This window comes from Myotis davidii, unplaced genomic scaffold (assembly GCF_000327345.1).
Source record: "Myotis davidii unplaced genomic scaffold, ASM32734v1 scaffold85, whole genome shotgun sequence".
Classification (NCBI taxonomy): domain Eukaryota; kingdom Metazoa; phylum Chordata; class Mammalia; order Chiroptera; family Vespertilionidae; genus Myotis; species Myotis davidii.
The window spans coordinates 277,573-285,713 of NW_006296404.1; the positions used below are offsets into that span (position 1 = coordinate 277,573).

At 40.8% G+C, this 8,141-nt stretch overlaps 1 pseudogene; it reads left to right on the plus strand.

The window, feature by feature from the left end:
- The first annotated feature begins 208 nt into the window (after positions 1-208).
- Positions 209-2,637, plus strand: LOC102771857 (annotated as a pseudogene).
- The last annotated feature ends 5,504 nt before the right edge of the window (positions 2,638-8,141 follow it).

The window sequence follows — 8,141 nt, forward strand, 5'->3', positions numbered from 1 at the left end:
ATTGAAAGAAAATTGAGCTATGATTTGTTTGAAATTTTACCAAGAATGATTTACTATTTTGAAAAGACCACAACACTGACCAGTAGTGGTATTTCAGTTGAAAATACCACAAATAACACTGATCAGGCCCTCTCACTGTCCTGTCCACACCTCCTTGCCTCTTCTCTCTGGGTTGAAGCCCAGAGGACCAGAATGAGAAGTCTGGATCATGTTCTGATGCAGCCTGATCGCCTTTGACCACCATAACCCTGCTGGCTTCAATTGCAAAAATGAAACAGAATTTATTTATTTTTAAGTCATTTTTTAATTTTTTAATTACAGTTGACAACCAATATTTTATTAGTTTCAAGTATACACTCCAGTGATTAGACATTATATAACTTAAGTGATCATCTCAATAAATCTCGTACCCATCTGACTCCATACATAGTTATTGGAATACTAGGGGCCCAGTGCACAAATTCATGCACCTTGAAAGGAACTGTGGGCCACAAGGCTGAGGTGGGCACAGGGTCGGGTCTTGGCCCATCCTCTGTGCCCCCACCCAGCCCCTCCTGCTGTGGCCCCTGGTCCCTTATCTGCCAGTGGCTGCCACTCCCACACTTTGGCAGCTCTGGCCCTGCTTGCACCTGCTGATGGTGCGGAGCTATTGGGGCAGGCGCCGTCATGGGTGCGAGCGGCAGCTGCTGCCCTGATCACCCCACAGGAGCAGGGTGAGGTGGAGAAGCCCTGAGAGGCAATCAGGACAGGCAGCCGCTGCTCACACCCGCTAACAGCGCTGAGCAACCGGGGCTGGCACTGGGTGCTGGCAGCGGGTGTGGGCACTGGCAGCAGGTGTGAGCACCCAGTGTGACTGCAGCATATGGGAGCAAAGAATTTTCAGTGACCACCAGAGGCCTATTCTGTGACAATCAATTTGTACTTAATTCATTCGCCTTTTTCACCCATCCTCCCAACTGTCAAAATGTTTTCTGTATCTACTAGGGGCCTAGTGCATGAATTCATGCAACTTGAAAGGAACTGTGGGCCACAAGGCTGCAGTGGGCACAGGGGCAGGTCTCCGCCCATCCTCTGTGCCTCCACCTAGCCCCCCCCACCACAGCCCCTGGTCCCCTATCTGCCAGCAGCCCCGCTCCTGCTGCCACCACTCCCAAATGCTGATGGTGCTGGCCCCGCTTGTCCCCAGCCTTGGTCTGGCACCCCTGCTCACCTGCTCCACCATCTTGCTGTGGCCAATGTCCACCAGGTTTCGCACTCTGCCACCTGCTGCCGATGCCCTCCATGTTCCGTGTGCGCCCCCTGGTGATCAGTGCACATCATAGCGACTGTGGTGGCTGCTGTCCCGATTGCCCTTCAGGGGGAGGGGGAGTGGAGAAGCCCTCATGGGCCATCAGAGCTGGCAGCTGCCGCTTGCACCTGCTGACAGCACTAAGTGATTGGGACTGGCACCAGGAGCTGGCAGCAGGTGCGAGCAGTGGCTCCAGCGCCGAGGGTTATGGAAGTGGAACTGGGGTTCTACTTGCTGGCAACTCGCTCCAATGACAGAGACCTGTGTCCCACCTTGGTCTGGTGCCCCAGCTCATCTGCTCCACCATACCGCAGTGGCTAATGCCCGCCATGTTCTGCATGAGCCCCTTGGGGGTCAGTGCATGTCAAAGTGGCGGGTTGTTCATTTGTTCTGCCATTTCATCTATTTGCATATTAGCCTTTTATTATATAGGATGAGTCTCTTTCTATTTTGCTTGCTTGTTTATTTTGTTTTTCAGATTCAATTGTTGACAGATATGTATTCATTGTCATTTTATTGTTCATATTTCTAATATTTTTTCTTCTTCTTTATTGTTTGCCTTGAAGACCAGAAAATCAGACACTACAAAATTGAAGACAAAAGTAATTTAAGAAATATCCACAGCAGTGACTGATCCAAGTTCTTTGAAATGTATCTCAGAGATGACTGGTTTATTGGTGTAGCTGTTAGACTTGAATATGGATATAATACTGAAGAATACAAGGACTTGGTACCTGATAATATAAAAAAATGCTGACAATGTAGATAAAAATGCAAAGCCATTTATCATTTTGGAGGTAAAAAAATTTTAAATATGTTTTTATTGATTTTAGAGAGAGAGAGAAAGGGAGGAGAGAGAGACACTGACGAAAAAGAACCATCCATGGTCTGCCTCCTGCATGCTCTCTACTGGGGATCCAGCCTGAAACCAGTGACCTCTTGGTGCATGAGATGAAGCTTAACCAACTGAGCCACACCGCCCAGGACTGGAGGTAAATAATTTTGATTTTAAGGCTGGTGCAATGGCTTTAACTAATGTTCAGATTTTGTGTCATGATGATTACTTGGTAATGTTTAAGGCAATTCGCATTTTGGTCCAGGAGTGCCTGACACAGGATGCAGTTGCTAAAACAAATCAAACAAGAGAGGTTGCCTGTTGCTTTAGATAGCATATTCTTGGTTTTGACACCGGAGATGCAGTTCTTGCTAAAGCTGCTCAACTTCTATGATTGCTGTATACAGAAGAGCTCAGAGAGCTACAAACAAAAATGAATGAAGCCATAGTAGCTGTTTGGACAATTATTTCCCATCCAAAAACAGACTACTGATTGGGGAAAGTTGGAAGATGAACATTTCAGGGTTTCAGCCTCTCACCTACCTAGCACCTCTCAAGTGTACCTTGAGAATCATGTACACTCTGGCATGTGTTTGGAAAACAAATGTCACATTTTTAAGGGGAAAATTCCAGAAAATTGACTGTTATATAGATTTACCATCATTACTATTTCTTTAATAAGGTTTGGGAAAGTAGAGAGAAAAAAACCAACAATCACTCATGGTATTTGAGCTGAGACTATCACAAACTACCATTCTGTTGCACACAAGGTTGTTTCATCATAAAGGTATAAATAATCAAATACTTCAATATTTCTTTAGTGAAACCATAAGCATGTACATATTGGAAAATGAATTAGATAATTCCTCTCAAAAATTTTTTTTACCAGGGTGAGGGAAGTAAATGAGGTTTAGGTTAAACTTTGGTGGAGAATTGAACCTGAGATCACAGTAAGGAGAGAACTAAGTTCTATCTTATCCATTATACTACCAGAGAGGTATGGCTCACATTAAGTCTTTCATCTCTTTAACCATATTTTTTGGTACATAAAACTATACCTAAGATACATATATTAAAATTCATAATAATAGAATAAATACACATGAATTTACCACCTAATTCAAGTAATAGAACATTTTTAGTAATTTACACCTATCTATCCTATCCCACTCTCTGTAAACCCTGAATATTTGGGTTGCCACCAAATATTTGCTGTTATAAACAGTACTTATATGAACATTTCTTATTTTGAATCCTGGCACAAATGTGCAAGAGTACAGACCAAGAAGTGGAATTGCTGAATTGTGGAGCATACAAATACAAATTTATGCCAACTTGTTTCCCAAAGTCATTGTTCCTGTTGACAATCACAGCAGAAATGTATAAGAGTTTCTGGTTATTCACATCCTCTTCAACATTTGGTATATCAGATGTCTTAATGTTTGTCATAGTCATAAAATATTATTTCATCATGGTCTTAATTTGCCTTTACTTGATCAATAATGAAGTTTAGCATCTTCTCATAAGCTTATTGGCGATTGATGTTTCTTCTGCAAATGATTGTGTATGGCCTTTGACCATTTGTACATTTGTTTTCTTTTTAATTTGTAGAAATCCTTCATATTTCTGGCTAGGAATCCTGTTTTAGTTGTATATATTTTAAATGTTTTCTGTCTAAGTTTGTAGCTTTTTTCATTTTAAAATGGTCTCTTTTGACAGATAGACGTTCTCAGTGTTAATGTATTCTAATTTGTCTTTTTTAATGGTTAGTGGTGGTTTTTTTTTCGTGTGTGTGTGCTTTATTCAAGAAGTCCATTACTTCCTTAAAGTCACAGAGATATTCTCTTACGGTTTTTCCTAAAAGTTTTGTGTTTCACGTGTAAGTCTTCAATCCATCTGGACTTTATTTTGTGTATATAAGATGGATCTATTTTCTTTTTGGCATATGGATAACCACTTGTTCCAAACCAGTTATTAAGTAATCACTTCTTCTTCAATAATCTTCAGTTCCATATATGTGTGATAAGCCATGGTATTTGAGTTGAAAACACCATAAATAACACTTATCAGTCATGGTATTTGACTTGAAAATACCACAAACCACCTTGCTGTTTCAGACATGGTTGCTCTTTCTGAACCCTCATTTAGTTCAGTTAGTCAATTGGTCAATCCCCGCATCATGCTTAATGCTGTCGTAATTACTATACCTTTATAATAAGTCTCAATATAATGTCTCAATAAATCTTTAACAGCAGTAGTCAGAGTGCCCAAACACTGCCCTTTCCTTTGTGGAGAGCAGTCTTAAGTAAAGCTGCATATAACTAGCAATAAGTAAATTGAATGTTTGTATACTATTCATGAACTGAATGTTTTGAGACTTGTGTATGAAATGTGTTTTTTTTTTTTTTTTCAAATTCTGTATAACTTTTAAATGGCTGGAACTACTCGTATATGGACTAGGCTGTATTTTTGACATGCACATATTTTTGCTTATAAGGCACTATTTCCCCAACTATTCACCCCCAATCCGCAGCTAATTTCTCCTCTGGTCCCTTCTCCTAGGCTTGCCTTTCCTTTCCAGCAACATCCAAAGCTAAGGAATTATTATCTCTGAGATTGGGACCAGAGCACTTGGAATCCTGGGTGTCACAGATGGACAGATGAGCTAATTAAAGAAATCATTTCCAAAGATTCTTCCAGAAATGACATGAAAAGATCAGAGGAATAAAGGAGCATGTTGGCTACTCAGGCAGCTCAGTGCTCCAAGGCACAGCAACTTCAACTGGTAAGTGTTGCAGGCTCCTCTTATTGATTTCCTATCCTCGAGTAAGAGAATTCAAACAAAAAAGCTCCAGTCTATATTTTTTCCTGTTACAGAAAGACCCCTCGAAAATACATTTGCAAATTGTTATCCTTGCTTCCCTTCAAGGCCCCGAATTTCTTTTTACAGCTAAATAGCCATCTCTATCTGGATTGATCTAATCCTATGCTTTCTGCAGAGCTGGATAAGTCTTGTAAAGGCAGTGTCAAGGTTTAGAATGAGTGGTTGTGGGTGGCAGCCTTTATCCATTATTCTACTCAAGGAGACAGAATTTGGGGAGATGGAGCAGCCAGTCAGCAAGCCCCAAAATATAACCATTGTATTTGTGCAGCAATTTGTGATTTTCAAAACATTTTTACATTTGTCATATTTTATTCTCACAATCATCTGGTGGGGCAGATAAAACAAATTCTATTCAACAGCTGATGAGAGAGGTCACAATGCACAGCAGGGGCCGAATGGCATTAGGATACAGATCTCCTTGGGGTGGGGACCAGGATTTAGAGACCACCCAACATTTATTAAACCAGGGGGGTTGGTATGCAGAATTTTGGAGTGCCCAAATAGGAAAGGAAAAAAAACGCATGAAATTGACCTACATTAGACTAAAATACATTTTATGTGGTATCAAACCATGTTCAAATGTGGTTCTGTTGGAATGACTTCTCAATCATCTACTCAGACATCTGAAATAGGACAGTTCCTCCCTGTTTCAGCTCTTTATTGCCACACATCCTATTCCCAGATTCTGCCTAAAGATCAAATAAACACTTGAACTTCAGAATCAAGATAAGGAATGAGAGGAAAACAGTATTGCCTTTCATGGTCCTCCATAAATATGATACACCTGAGAGGAGGAAGCTTTTGATCATTTCTAAGTCAGGGGAATATCGCTGACACATGGCACCACATTTTGAAACCAACCTTTTGCTCCTACTAGAAAGTGATAGTTAAAGCATTATGCTTACTCTATTTTTGTGTTTGCCAAATTGCTAGTACTATCCATTAGGAAGTTGTAAAAATCAATTCAGCAGGCTATAACCAGCATTTTAAAATTAATAAAATAGAAAATGCCTGCCCTAACTGGTTTGGCTCAGTGGGCCTTAGCCGGTTTGGCTCAGTGGATAGAGCATTGGCCTGTGGATTCAAGGGTCCCAGGTTTGATTCTGGTCAAGGGCATGTACCTTGGTTGTGGGCACATACCCAGTAGGGAGTGTGCAGGAGGTAGCTGATCGATGGTTCTCTCTCATCGATGTTTCTAACTCTCCATCCCTCTCCATTCCTGTCTGTAAAAAATCAATAAAATATATTAAAAAAAGAAAATGCCAGAAAGATATTGCAAATACAGTTGATCACTGAACATCAACATCACAGGTTTGAACTGCATGTGTTCACTTATACGTGAATTTTTTCATCCTATAAACAGACTAGAAGCCTGGTGCAATCCGTGCACCAGTGGGGATCCCTCGGCCCGGCTTGTGGGGATTGGGCTGAAACCGGCTCTCTTACATCCCCCAGAGGGGTCACAGATTGCGAGAGTGCAGTTCTCAGGTGATGCATCATGGATTCGGGCTCCCTCCTCTCTGGTTCTGGGTGCATCACCTGAGAAGTGCAGCTGCCAAATCACTGAGGCTCAGCAACTCCTGCATTGAGCATGTGTCCCCTGGTCATCAGTGTGCATCATAGCTACCAGTCGGACATGGAATGGTTGGATGGTCGCTTAGGCTTTTATATATAAACTTACAGTATCAATACAGTAGTGCCATAAAGGTACTTTCTGTATGATTTTTTAAACATTTTTTTCTCTAGCTTACTTTATTGTATAAATACAGTACATAATACATATACAAAATGTGTTGACTGTTATCGTTAAGGCTTCTGGTCAACAGTAGGCTAGGCTATTAGTTAGGTTTTGGGGGAGTCAAGTTATATATGGAATTTTGACTGTGCAGGGAGGGGTGGATAGGTTGGTGCCCCTAACCCCCATCTTGTTCAAGGGTCAACTGTAGTATCATTAGTTTTACTTTGCACGTACATTTTTTATTAGTTATATGTATGCATCTATATAGTGGGTTATGACCTTTTTAAAAATATACATTTTAGTGATTTCAGAGAGGAAGAGAGAGGGACAGAGATAGAAACATCAATGATGAGAAAGAATCGTTGATCGACTGCCTCCTGCATGCCTCAAATTGGGGATTGAGCCCGCAACCTGAGCATATGCTGACTAGGAATCAAACTATGACCTCCTGATTTATAGATCAACACTCAAACACTGAGCCACACCAGCAGGGCTGGGTTATGATAACCTTTTATACTTCTGTGGGATAAAGCAAAACTTTGGAAAGCCACTTAATATAGAGGATGCATACACCTCAATCCCATATCTACGTTATATCCTAAGACCCTCCATCTAACACGTTATTTCAATTATATTCAACATTTCCCTTTTTAGTGCTTTTCTAGGAAGCAAGGATGAAGTATAGAGCCTGCTGATAAGACACTGAGAAATCTTTTCATTTGGCAAAGGATAAAAATTAATAGAATGCAGCAGAATTTGATAGCATGTGTTTTGGTGAAATATTTTTATTGTATGGAGCTAACTGCTAAACCAAAAAGCCCTATCATTTTCCCCTAAATGTGTTAAAGTTATGCTTAAAGCATATCTATACTTTTCTACCCTGTAAGAAATCATTTTACCAAAAATCAGTAAATGAAACCCCCTCTGTTAAACTTCCTGCCTAACTAGTTTCAGGCAAGTAAACCCAGCAACATTGCAGAATTAAAGAAATCATGCTATCTTCTTGGTTTTGACTTTTGCTCCTTTCCAAAACACTGCATTTACCCTTTAACCTCATTAGGACTATCTTTTTAAACACAGCATACATTTTATTTATTTTTTATTGTTTTTATTTTTTTCCTTTTATTATTATTAGTTAGGGTATTACAAATGTGTCCTCATCCTCCCCATTAACCCCCAACCCTCCCCCCCCACACCCCACACACTCATGCTCCCATCCCCCTGTTGTCCATGTCCATTGGTTTGGCTTATATGCATGCATACAAGTCCATTGGTTGATCTCTTCCCCTTATCCCCACCCTCCCCTACTTTCCCTCTGGGGATTGATAGTCTGATCGCTGTTTCTCTGACTTTGGATCTGTCCCTGTTCATCAGTCTATGTACTAACGTTGCTTGA